The sequence below is a fragment of the Hermetia illucens genome, chromosome 1, assembly GCF_905115235.1.
Source record: "Hermetia illucens chromosome 1, iHerIll2.2.curated.20191125, whole genome shotgun sequence".
NCBI lineage: Eukaryota > Metazoa > Arthropoda > Insecta > Diptera > Stratiomyidae > Hermetia > Hermetia illucens.
In genome coordinates, this window is record NC_051849.1 from 132,709,834 (window position 1) to 132,724,126 (window position 14,293).

Below are 14,293 nucleotides of genomic sequence, written 5' to 3' on the forward strand. Positions count from 1 at the left end.
AATTAACCTCCATATTTAGACGGGTAAACAATAAGGGATCATTCGGTATGGATGGTATTCCCAGCATTCTGAATGGATTACAGCAAGGGACAGTGACTGCGTCTACACTTTTTGCAGTATTTGCCGGAGAATTACTCAACTTGTTTGAGTTTAATAAATTTCCTAGAAATTCGTTGTTGCCCTCGCTGACGATCGGATGGCCTACATGGCGCGTAAGAAGGTAACTGAGGTGCAAATTGCACTTTATTACATTATGTTTTTCCCGAACAGCTGACGGATGAAAATCGATACACAACAGTGCGAGACGATTTTGCTTCGAAATTCCTTCATGTACGCCAATACGAACTTGAAAAGGAATTGGAGAGATTTCCACATTGTCGCGAACGGGAATGATTCTGAGCGCGCTCCTTATAAGACATGCGTTTGATACCTGAGTGTTTGTCTTGACAAACATCTCCAAATTGAAGATCACGTGAAAGTAGCGCTAGAAAGCGCTCGCAATTCATTCATTTCTCGTCAAGACTCTTTTATATTTCACATTTTAGTCGGAAGGTTAAGATCCCTAGCTACCTTACTCTAGTTAGACTAGTATTGATCTACGAGTGTTCAATTTAGTTTAATTTGAGTGTTCGACAGATGGGGAAAATAAAGATCTTTGAAAAAAAATGTCTGCGCTCTTGTACGGGCTTAACAGGACTGCTTCGTCAAATTATGAACAATTAGTAACTAATGAGGTAGAGTATGCAGCTGCTGCTGTGACAAAAATCGACAGAGGTAGTTATATAGTACGATCCGCTTTGCATGGCGAGCATGCAAGTCGCAGCCGCTCCACCCAAACGATGGGTATTTCGAGAAATCTCTCACAACAGGCTTCATTCCTCCCGTCTCTTGGTAAGACTATTTAAATATTATACTAGCGTTACTTTCACCTCCGATCGTTATGAATTAGATATTTTATTATATTCTTGTGTGTTCATTTCGCTGTTCATTCATCAAAACACAGAAAAAGATTATAAAATGTAAAAATAATCATATCTTGATATATATATATCAAAATAAATAAATTTAAATTTTAAGCTAAGATGACACAATATTTTTCCATTAGAATTAAGTTTAAATTTATATACACAGTTCTAATAAAATTATCTATAAGTTCAAAACTAGTTTTTAAGATTTTGTATAAAACAAAACCTTATAAAAATCAGTTTACTATTTGTTTGCCTGTCCGTCGGTCTGTCTGTCACACCTTATTTTTCAGAAACGATTACTCTATTGATACGAAATTTTGTAGAAAGGTGGGACCGGTTAATTTACATACATGCAACAGGATAGTGTAGAATTTTTTTTTTCCGAGCGTATAATCACGTGGGGTATCAAATAAAAGGCCTCAATTGATACTTTCCGAAACCTGTATTAGTTTTTTCACATTGGTTCTAAAGGGGAGGAGTGCGAGGATCCAAACCAAATTGTACTATGACTAACAAAGTTATAATAGGTCAAATTTGTCATTTTCTAAGGCTTTAAATTTTGCTTTTAGAGAAATGCACACAATCTTTCATTCCTAAAGCGCTGGGTTGGAGGAGGGAGGTCTGATCTGTGGACGAGCCAATTTAATCTTGCTGCAATCCCTATTCATTTATTTATCACTTTATTTTTTAATTAGTTCTAGTTTATACTCCTGTACTATTTTGTTGGATTAATTTTGTTAACTTCATTTTACTTTATTTTATAGTTTTGTTTATATTAATACATTTTTTTTATTATATTATTATTATCTATATTATCAGCATGTTTAAAAGGCAGCAAACTCTCATTGTTTTTTTGTGAACCATGGATTTCAATCATTTTTCTTAACATAAAATATTAACAAAAATTCATTTGTGCAACTTTTTCATTCGAGGACACCTCTTTTCCACTCCAACTTCAACTCAAGCAGAACTCACACCAAAAAGGGACATCCTCTATTTTTATAGTCTGAAGATGTCAAGAACCATAAATGTCGGAAGCAAGAAGACATCGATTGAGGACGTGATTCGTCGTGGATGGACGCTGACGATTGCAACACTCGACTTTCGAATTTTTCGGCATCACACACGCGGATAGATTTTATGTTTCAGGTTCCGATGCGGGCCTAGGCATCGACAAGAAACACGTGACATTTCCTTAATCATATCAGAGGGAAAGGACCCCACATTCCCGAGCACACAGGTACGCTAGCGCCTACCAAAGTGGTATTTCAGTGAAGTTGCATTGCCTGCGGGCTTTCACAGTCAATTTCACCATCTCTTTAAGTTTTTGTAATAGATTTGCCCCTTGATCGTTAAGGCATAGAAATGCCAAAAAACTCGTCCACTTTCTCGAATTGGATACCATGGCGATATGCAAGTATGTGTAGTTGTCTGGCAATTCCCAAACGTCATAATCGATAGGCTGTGATTTGGATAACTGATAGCTCTCACTACCGCACAAACAGATATGCATATAATGCATGCTTAAAAGACCTCAGCATGTTAACAAGTACTTCAGTGTATTGAGACTTAGTACACTAGCATATCCTTCCTATACAAATAGATTGGATCAATTATCTGAAACAGCGCAAAGCAATCTAGATGCAATTTGTTAAGGAAGTAAACGGGTGACTAAAATTTTTCGTTTCAGTGTACTAAATCGCTTCCAAGCATTCCACTAACTAAATGGAAACTTGTCTAGCCTTATATCTTCTGTCCTTCATATAAACTGACAAAAGTTCTCGGGCTCAGGAAGCTTCCTAAGTAAATATTAAGACACATCATTCGATTTTCTTAAATATTTAACAAAGAGTTGGACTTTGAGGTGTTCAGAGTTTATACCTAGATGTCCACAACGCGTTTGACAAGATGGGCGCCACGGATACAGGAAGGACTTATTTACCCACTCAAGCGAAGAGTTGCTGATAAGCAAAAAGTTCGCTTTGCAAGACAGAAACCGAACCATTTTACAGATAAATAAGTCATATCATAATCGATGAAAAAGTATAATAAAACTTGTCTTCAATCATGTCTCTGTGATTTTTAAGGTTTTGTGTGAAACAAAACCTTATTAGAATCGAGACGGTGTCTGTCTGTCTGTCGGTAACATCCGATTTATTTGGAAACGGCAAGGAACGGAATGTCATCGAAATTGGTTGAGAGTATTTAATCTGGTGTTCCCTTTACATGCAGTAGGTGGCGCCATTTTGTGTTAAGTTTAAGGGGGGCTCCCCATACATGTGAATGGAGTTTGCAAATTTTTTTTTCACAGAATTTAGCCATGTGGGGTATCAAATAAAAGGTCTCAATTAGTACTTTTCGAAATTGATGGATTTGATATTGGGTGAAACATAGGGGAGTGAGGGCTCAAAATATGACCTCCAGAAAGTGTAACAGGTCTCGTTCTCAGAACCAATCCAACCGAAAAATCTGAAAAAATTCACATTGGTGCATCTCTACGAAATCTAGGCCTCAAAATATATCCGGTTCCGATATCTGCACAAATAAAGTTAATAATAGCATATTTCCACATTTTAGAAATTTTCTCGGCACGTGCTCAGATCTTGATGATGAAAATAAAAGAAAAACATGAGGACCAGAAAAAGCCTTGCATTTATTCAGTCTGTTTGGGGCATGCAAAGAACAGGAAAGAAATTGGAAGGTAGGCACTTTCATACTCAAAGTATGAAAGAGTTTGTAATTTCCTGTACGAAATATTAAGGGCACACTTTGTTTGATACAGTGGACGCTTGGAACAGCGAACAGAACAAAGCAGAGTTTGTTTACTATTTCGAATCTGTTCGTTATTTCGAAACTTTATTATGAAAGAGAAGTTGCTAAATGCTTGTAAGAAAAACAAAGGAAGAATATGTAAATTACATTTCGTTAAAAGTTCGCAGCTTCGTGTTGTAAATTTCGAAGAGCTGAGATATTGTGCACAATTAAATTGAAAGTTTTTCAGTACTTGGTACTTTCTAACAAATTCTTCCTTCACGGAGCTGCCATTATATGTTTCATCATATAATATCTGTCAGACATCCATATTTCTACAATAAGTTTTTGCTTCTTTCTAGTTCCATTGTTCCAATTCTTAAACCATACATACATCATACACATAATCCAGAAAAATATAATATTACAAAATTAATAATAATAATAATAATCGTTGGCGCAACAATTCAATTGGATCAGGGCCTCGAAAGGTGTTAGAGCACTTCATTTAAGACCGTAACGGTACACTACAGGATTACAGTACCCTGTAGGATGCAATATGGTCAGCATTGCGCTCGCCCAAGATTATTACCCTGATTTCACTCAGGTACTCATTCACAACTGAGTCGATTGGTATCCGACGTCAAATCACGATACAAATTCCACTGCCACCAGTGAGATTTGCACCGCAGCCTTCCGTGCGACAGCCTTGTGTTCTAACCACTCAGCTATCCGGATACACTATGACAAAATGAAAAAAAATTATAAGGAAAGAAGTCTATTTCTTTCGGATCGATAATGTGGAACAAATTAACCGTAGTTGCAATATGTGCTTGCACTTTTCATCATTTTTTGGTTTGAATACTTGGGTGAATTTTGTCTTGGTTGTGATCCTTCAAATAATTGGATCTTAGAATTTTATTGCATTATTTTGCGATTGTTTTCCGGCCGACTTTCTCCCAAGCTGAATGAGAGTTTCATGCCTTGAAATTTATTTTCTTTAACGCTTCCTTTATTCCAATATTCCCTCGCGTAACCATTGTCGATAGCAAAGCATTGCGATAATCGCCGTTATACAGATAACCTTTTGGTACGTAGGTTAGATCAAAGCTGCTCGCGAAGACACTTCTTAAATATTATCACTTTCTGTTTAACTCTCTGGAGAATAGACTGGACATTATGTAAAAAAAAGGACGTTGATCGGTAAACCACGCCTTTTTAAGAACATTTCGACCTGGAACAAAACCAGGTACAAAATATTCAAAAAACCAATTTTTAAAAATAATTACCGTCCTCCATGTATTTTTCGGCTGCTGTAAATCATATTTGCACAAGTTCGCAAAGCTCGCGGGTTCAGGGCTTTACCAAGTGATTTTGAGATATCGCGTTGCCTTCATGCAAACAGGAAATTTAATCTTTCACTTGTTGGTTTTTATTCTTGGACAAGTCTCGGCAGCAATTTTCTGAAGCAATTACTTCCTTATTGTAGATTTTGATGGTCCGACAAATTAAAAATGACTATTGTAGTTTCCGTGGCTTTGTCGGTATGTCGTTTGCCATTTCGTATTCAATAATACGTAATCTTCTTGTTTTTCTCTTCATTATAACATTAATTAATTTGCCCAATACTCAATTGCACAGTTCCTATCCTGACCTTCTTTTGCATCCAACATTTACCATTTAGAATCTTAATTTTAATTTCTTTTATTAAAAGAGAAAACAAAGCTAACATCTGGTCGCTTTACCCTAACCTTAAAAATCCCCTTTCATTTGATTAAATTTCAATTTGCATCTACTAACAATTCTTGATTGTCATTGAACATTGACCGGGGAAAATGCACGTTGACGTTTTTTTTTGTTGGTAGTTTAACTAGCCGCGATTGCTTATTGTTGAATGCAAACAGGCGCATGCGTCTACCTGAGCTAGAACGAATATGCATGCATTAAGCCATACAAAAATGTGAGTTGATTTATGCTTCCGCTAAGCTGACTTAAATTTGAAATTCAAAGCCAGCGTCGGTGGAATCAAAAATTTTTGTTTGAGTATTTTTTCGATCCGGCGCGGCAAGGATAGATGAATCTTTGTATAACGCCTTGTGAGGTATCGAGGTGCTCAAAGGATCCCCGACATTCCCGAGCCTGGCCGGCACTGAGACGCATGTGTCGACGGAGCACTTCGATGGTTCTTCAAAATTTGAGTGTAGACCTTCAAGGTTAATTTAGCCATTTTTAAGTTTTCGTTGTGAAAAATTAAAATCGGTTCAATGTCTATCTGTTTGTCCATCTGTCTGTCACAGGCACTTTTCTCACAAACGACTATCCCGATAGACACGAAATTTGGTGAGAAGGTGGGAACTGTGAACGCCTAGCCATGCAGTGAACGATATCCTTCCACGTTGAGATTTAGGGGAGGGGGCAGTACTTTTAGTACTTTTCGAAGCCGGTCTTGTTGGAAAGGCCAGGAATGCGAGGGGTGGAAAGTGATGATTTTTTTAACCGGCCCATCCTCATAAACTATCCAACCCAAAAGTCTGAAAAAAATCATGAAACTGCCTCTATATAGTGCCCAAGCCTCAAAATACCCTCCATCTCTATATCTACTCAAATTAAACAAAACAAACAAAACCTTTCATAGCTGAAGCGCACGAGCTTCCGTTTTCCCCGACTTGTTTTTTTTTAGGTTTTGGGATAGCTCTTTTCTCTAGTTTATGTCCCGCCACTAAGGATGGCCTTTTAATTATCGGCAAACCATTACGACCGTTTTGGAATGCAGTCAAATCTAGGGAGATACAGAAAAGAAAAGAAATAGAATACGATAAGGTAGGGAACGCAAAGGGCACGAGAGAAAACCAGGAGAAGTAGTTTAGGCGGCACAGTGTCATCCTTGGCTGAGGACCGTTCTAGAGTCCCTTAGACAGAATCTTTACGAAGCAGATGAAACACGAATCCTGGGATCTGGGTTTAGAACTCGTCAAAATTGACGAGCGATAAGTCCCCTCATAAAGTGGATATGAATTCATTTCATATTTAATTCCAAACGTCAACCATTAAAAAGCGGAGCATCATCAACCTAGGAGATCTCCCAGTTTACGGTTAGAGAAAAGCAATGCGGAGGAAGCCGAAACTTCCTGGAAATGAGGATACGAGCGTTGCTCCACCCTTAAGTGCAACAATATTCAGAACCTTGCACGGAATGTGAAACTTAAACTGACCGCAGCAGACTCTTCGTCATCGGCGGTTTTATAATCTAAACCTAAGCACTGAAGAAGACGACAAGTAGTCGCCGAAATTTACATATCTGCCATTTAATAAATACTTGTTGGTAAAGTAAAAGGAAACGGTCTTTGGATTTTCTTGATCGTTCCTAAACCATTTTATTGCCATCTTTTTCATTCCTTTTTGCTCCGTTTCCTTGAAAATGTTTTCTTAGAAGGACACCATTGCACAGTTCACACTACTTCTTTCTTCGCCTTCTAATCGTGTACACTGACACTTTCGATGAATGACATTTTCACACTTGAAGGGTTAAAAATGTTCTTCGTCAACTTCGCCATAGCCTAACCATTGCAAAAGATTTCAAGAAATGACAGAATAAAATTGTTATTTGTTGTACAAAAAGGGTTTGAGGCTTTTTATTACTCGTTCAGTCACGCTTCTATATTTAGAATATTTTTATTTGTGTTTTAGCACTATTTACTGCTAAAATACCACGAAAAGTAGGGAAACAAATTAGTTAAGGCTTTCAAGGAATGCAGTGGTTACTGACGCTAACCACCATTACTATTGATACAAGCAAAACAATGATGAAGTACATACATATGTATCTTAATTATTGATATTACAATTTCTAATGAACAGGGAAACTAGAAAAAAATTACTTTTTATGGAAATCTGGAACACAAGTTTTTCCTTTACGTAGGCAAAGGGATCTTTACATGTATTGCATTGCCATATGGTACGAACTGGAAATATTTTCCTGCTACAGTTACACCATCTTCTCGTGCTTCTCTCAGGTTTGATGGTGACTACATTCTTGCCGGACTTCCTGAGAGACTGCATGCTTGTGACGTTTTATAAATGTAGGTCCAGAAGAAGAGCCCGCAGTCCGGCCTTTCTTTTGTAGTGCCTGCGTCTGCACGAAAGGTGCAGTCCTTTCTTCACCTTTTTCATAGTACCCATCAATATGCAATATTCTCCATTTTTCTTATATTTCACAATTTCCTTTCTCTCACCCTCGACAATAATTTAAAATTAAACAAAAAAAATTAATCATTTCATTTATAAAAAACCTACCACCAGCTACCATTCTCAAAAATTTCTTAAGCTCATTTACAAATTTATGAATAATAAAACCAATGCCAATGTGGCATACAATAAAAATGCGGATATTGCATGACCGGCCAAAAGGGAGCATCGACTTTGTATTTGAACTTGACCGGTTCCTATATTTCGGAATGCAGACGAGTGATCATGCATTGTTGTTGCAGAGACTAGTGGAATCGGAGACCGGCTGATTGGAGAAACAGCTGAGAAACCGGATCGGGGTGGTCAATCTATAAGTGAGTCTCGGGCAGTAGGTGGTGTCGTCGGAAAAAGTGCGTGTGTGTACGGATGTTGTACGAAAAGAAACTAAATGTTGTGGTTGTCTATAAGTATTCTAACTTATCGAGTGATTGGCTGGTGGTACCGATTCACGTAAGGGAAATGTATCTTCAAAGGGGATTCCTGAGAATCTGAGTCCCACTGCTATAAACTCTACACCCACGCGCGGATGCCGGTCATGTTCAAATTATACAATAAAAGTCAATTTTTTCCGTGGTCTTTAGGTTATGAAATTAGCAGATATAACACAATGCTCTGAGTGTGATCTTTATTTTAAATTTTATTCGTAGTGATTCCGTATATTTTATTTATTTTTCTTTTCTTTCCGGAAAATAATTATTTCATTTTTATTTTATTCAAAATTTTTATTTTCCTTTGAATTTAATTGTACATAATTCTCTGACATATGATTTATCAGTATAACTGCATCAAAGCAATTAGCAATATGAAATTTGAGGACTCCTTTTTGGTCTCCTCCTCCTTAGCCCCCAGAGCTCTTACAAATTAGGGACATCCTCCAATATAATGGCCTCAGGGTGTCAAGTAAGGGCGAGAACCTGAGAGGCCGTGCCTCACGAAACATCCGAGGCGGGGGAAACGTCGACGATGTGGTATGTCGTGGATTATCTTTTTCGATCGCAGCACTCGGGTCAGGAGTTTTACAGTTCCACGCGCGCGATCGAGCTAACTCGCATGTGTTCATTTCGATAGATGCATACGAATGTGACATGATTAAGTATTTTGCAGGATTCGATGCGGACCCACGCACAGAAGAGGACACCTGAATATTTTAGAAAATAACACGTGAAGGATCGAAGCGTTCAAAGAACCCCCACCTCCCCGAGCTTGGCTAGCAGAGAGGCATCTGAATTCGTTCAAGGTCAATGTGCTCAGGCCCTGGCGAGAAGAGGATTGCAAAAAAAAAAAAAAATTTTGATTTTTCGATTCTCAATGCTTGGGGTGCTACGCTCCAAACTAGGGATCCATGGACTAAAAAACGAGGGAGTAAGTTGCTCCTCATTTAGTCCGGTCCACCATCAAGTGGATGGGGACTTAGGATCCCGCAGATCCTAAACAACAAGGATTGCAGTTCCTTAAAAATAAAAAGACATGGGCGACATAACGATCAAGGAAATGAAATGAAAAAAATCCTGTGTTACCACTTGAGGGATTTTCTGTCGAGGGCATAGCTTCCTTTTAGTTGATCGAATTTGTCGACGAAATTCGTTCTCGCGCTGTAGTCTAATCAAGTATTTGCGAAGGGTAGCTGTTGAAATAGACTTTTGTATAATTTTCGTCAACGTCACTGCCACAAATATTCTTACAAGCTTAAGGAGTGCCCTCTAATAAGAATTCTACTTCCTTATATTTTAGCAAGTGTGACATACTGTAAACAATTCGAAAAAGACGTTTATAGTTTCATGAATGAGTTTCTTGTAAATGATGACCACCAAACACCCGTAACAGTCACGATGGTTAGCATACTAACCGCAGCAAATTGGGCGCTTCAAATGTGAAAGGTTTCTTTCTTTTTTTTTCTAAAAATATTTGTACCATTAGTAGCTAGAACGTAATGTATATGAATATATTATGTCGAATGTATATTCGACAAGTCCTAGAATTTGCACTGAACCTATAACTTAGTTAGTAATAGTGCGATTTCCAACAACCTTAGTAGGATTATGCAAATTTTTGATTCCACAGTCAAATTAAGGGGGTTCTGCAGTCAATTGCTGAAAATTGTAGTAATATACCATTATTAACTTTATTTGTATAGATATCAATATAAAGGGGTCACCATAAAGCAGCTTCTTGCTTATTTGTAGATTTGGTTGGTTGGGTTGGGGAGGTTTTGAGAATGGCCCCGTGCAAGAAATGACCATTTTCTAGCTCCCACCCTCCCCTATTGTGAACTAAATTTCAAAATTTTGAAAAGTACTCTTTGAGACATTTCATTTGATACTCCACATGACCATATTTGGCGAAAACAAATTTTACTCCCTCCTTTGTATATATAGGAACCTCCCTCAAATTTCACGTAGAACGAGGTACGCTACTGTATGTGTGAGCATTATCAGTTCCCACCTTCCCAACAAATTTGGTGTCAATAAGTATAACGGTTTCCGGGAAAAGTGCGGGTGATAGACAGACAGGCTGTAAGCCGATTTTAATAAGTTTTTTTTTTGTTTTGGGGTTTGGGGAGTCCGGACCAGACCAAATGGAGAGCAACTTACCCAAGGTTCAAAACTTAAAAGAGGAACGGTTTCGTAGACAAGGCAGACAATTTCAGGAAAATGTTGCTTTCTATAAACTTTAAAAAGTCACCGATGCGATACGGTAGAGTAAAACATACTTTTCGCATTCACCAAAAATTTACACTTTATATTCGTCTGACAACTTTAAAAACCGGATGCATAGTAAGATGTGACCAGAGTAATGTTATCATTTCGTTAGATTCATTAGAAGCTATTTTTTTGGTTCAAATGATGAGAATTTCGTTAGGTCGTACTTGTTTTGGGCAAAATTCTAGTCCATGTTGCTGATTCGGTAGGTAATTTCGCTTAAGTGATAGGGTTTTGTAATTCTTCGTTTCAGGTTACTAGCCCACAACATTTTATCTCTTTTCGGTGCTCTTTACAACAAGCAAGAAACGCTTAGAGTGTATGTTTAAACTCCAGCTTAAGCGTATGGGAAAATCGTTCATTTTGAGCATAATAAAAAATTGACCTTGCGAGAGCACAACCTGATAGTTACTAAAGCATCCAAAAATTAAGTTTTTCTTTTTCTTTTCGGCTAGTGATAAGAGTGAGATTGGTTTAGGTCGAACAAAAATTAATGCGAAAAGGCATTGTGAACTTCTAGAGTCGTTCAGCGTAGAAGAATTATGTGGCGAAGATTTTATTTTTTAGCAAGACAATGGCAATAAGTACTTCGAAAAAAAAGCAATAGAGTCTGTTGAAGAAAAAAATACAAAATTTTAAGAGACCATTACGCAGCCCAGATGTCATCCCCACAGAGAATTTGTGGGTAACCTTCGCACGTCACTTTTACACAAATGGAAAGCAATATAACACTGTTTTGGAATCGAAAAACGCAGTAAAAGAGGGATGGAATCTCATATTGCAAGACGAACATCAAAAGCTCATTGGTTCCATGCCCGAGCGCATAATTGAAATAATATTAAGTTAACAAAGTATTCAAATGTTTCTAAAAAAATTGCGAATTTTTTTCTTCTTTCTGTTAAATTATTGTACCTGAATCTATGTGAATTTCCATCTTGTTTTCGAATTTTAAAATATCCTATATTCTGCTTGTGAAATAGTTCCAAGTTCTAGCTTTATTAAGAAAGAATGGTAATATACAAGATTTACGAAAAATATGAAAATTAAGAAAACAGGGTCAACAATTTTGACAATTTAATCAAAAATTTGGATGAGTTTATGTGAATTTCAACCACAATATTTATGCACATATTATTCGTCAAGGGCATTAGACAAATCGAACCAACAAAGAAGCCTAGACTACTTCAGTGAAGTCCAACATCCAAAGATCTGGATGCGAGTAAGTCTATATTTTTGAGTCCGAGTCCATAAAGTGGACAAAAATTTGTTCGCATATAAGTAGGCCAACGTAACACTAATTAACGTAGAATGCAATAGAAGCGAGTATGCATCTGGCAGACACTCGGAGATTTTCCTCGGAAACGATTTCAGTTTTAATGTGAAAAGCTGATCTGATTTGTATAGAATTTCAACTCGTTCGCATTTACTCCAAAGTAAACAAAAATCGGAAGCATAAGCCTTTGGAGTCAGTCACGAATACTTTTACAAAAATAACAATGGATGTTGCTCCCCCTCATTCCTGGGACTAAATCAAACGCCAACATTTCAGAATCTATTGGCATGCCGATTATAGATCCCTAATCAGTTTCTGGAAATGCTAATTACGAAACGACTTGCAACATATCCCATGCCAGCATGTCTGGTATGCGGAATCCGATTTCCAGAGAAGTGCCAAACACAAATGAATTTTTTATTCGTTGGAAAATTGAATAATGATTTGTTTTCATGCAGATTTACTTGATGCCTGGTTTGTCTCGGCATCTGACGCTTGAGGCTGTAGGTCGTAGAAATAGACTTCGCTTCCGTTTTTCAAGGTTCGCTAGAATTCACTTGAAATGTAAACACTTTGAGCATAGGTTGTCATAGCAATTTGGTACACTATTCAGTCATTCAGTCATAGGGGAGGGTGCTAGTGAATCGCTTAAAGATCATTCTTTGTGTCCTCAACAGTAGTAAATAGGAAATTGCATGAAGAGTTATTTACTACACGCAAACAATAGGTCACATACGAAATTATCGGATCGTTATAATTTAGCTTTATGAAAAATTCTCAAATTGTCATTTGGCCAATTCTGAACAAACTTGGACCCGTCTTGTCATGAGCTATTACATGTACTTTCCCAAAACTTCACAATACCTTCGCGATCTCATACCTACTTCAACTTGAATAAATGGACCAACACCATCACAAGAAAGCCACCCTATAAGAAATGTAGTTAGTGCCGAAAATTTCACACAAAACTGATATCAGCCCCAGATCATTATGCTTCCATCCCCATGCTTCTGTATGGGTACTTGGTACTTGAGATCGTTGCAGGCTCCACCTGGATGACGAACATATCTAATTCCATCAGTGCCAAAGATATTTAGCTTAAGACTTATCTTTATGGGTTTCCGCAAATTTTTTCTTCGTTCATATTTTTATTCGAAAGCCCAGGTTTTATTGATGGCTGTCATCCCATTAGTCCATTTCCACTAGAAGTTATTATAATGAGGCCATATTAGTAAAAATCAATTGTTTCACAACCGCAAAAGACACTGAGCAGCTGGTGTCGATATTTAAACATTGTAAAGTTCAGCAGCTTCTCTCGAAAATGTGTACTATTTTTGTGCAGATTGTCTTGCGCAGTGTTAACCAAGGATCTGCGCATTGATTTGTTAAGTTAGTTAGGCATCCACTTCCTTTTGGAAGGTCTACCGTACTCATGCCCTTCCGTTTTTTACGGACTCTCCATAGCACAGACTTTGTGACACCAAAAAGCACTTCGACTTCTGATAAAGTGTTACCATTCTCGATTGCGCTTATCATTAGTTTCTTTATCTCATTTGAAAGTGTTCTAGTATGAGATATCTTTTAAAAACTGTAATATCCAACGTTAAAAAAAGTTTCTAAAGTTTTGACTGGTCAAAAATTCTACGATTACATTTTTTGTTGAATTTTTTATTTTTTTAAAAATTTAGATTCACAGCAACAACATCAATGCAAAAAAATATACAGAAATTTTCAATTTTTTTTTTTAAATACATCAAAAAATAAAAGTTTTACAAGCATTTGGTTCTCTTCACGGAGAAGTTTTCAAAGTATTGACCACTACTGTAGCTATAAACTTTAAAAGTCATCTATGGGGAAGTCATCTACCAAAGTGCCTCTTGTGACGTAACGTGATTGAAAACCTCGGAACACAATATAATTTGGTTCATGCTCTGAGAGGTTAAAGTTGTTTTTCATCTCAACCCTGTTCTACCCCACCCTTCAAACTTGACAAAATCGTGCATATTATCCTTATTTATAACAGTGCCAAATTTTGTACTTCTGTGTGCAGGTATTGGAATAGCATGTATTTTGAGGCCCAGTCGCGATTTTTTCTAGATTTTCTGGTTGGATATGCTTTGAGAACGAGACCTGTTGCACTTTTCGGGCCATACATTTGAAACCCTCACTCCTTATTATTTCACCCGATATCAGAAATAAGATCAGTGTCAACAAGTACTAAGCAAACCCTTTCATTTGATAACCCATATGATTTAATTCCGTGAAAAAAAATTTACACTCTTTCGCATATATGGCAAGCCCCTCCTATATGCAAAGGGATTCATAGACCACACGTTTTCAACAAGCTTGATAACAAT

General features: G+C 37.3%; 1 protein-coding gene across 1 annotated transcript in view; it reads right to left on the reverse strand.

Moving 5' to 3' along the window:
* The window catches only part of LOC119646743, a 302,554-nt gene that overhangs the window by 50,851 nt on the left and 237,410 nt on the right, over positions 1–14,293 (reverse strand). The gene's annotated exons all lie outside the window — the stretch shown is intronic.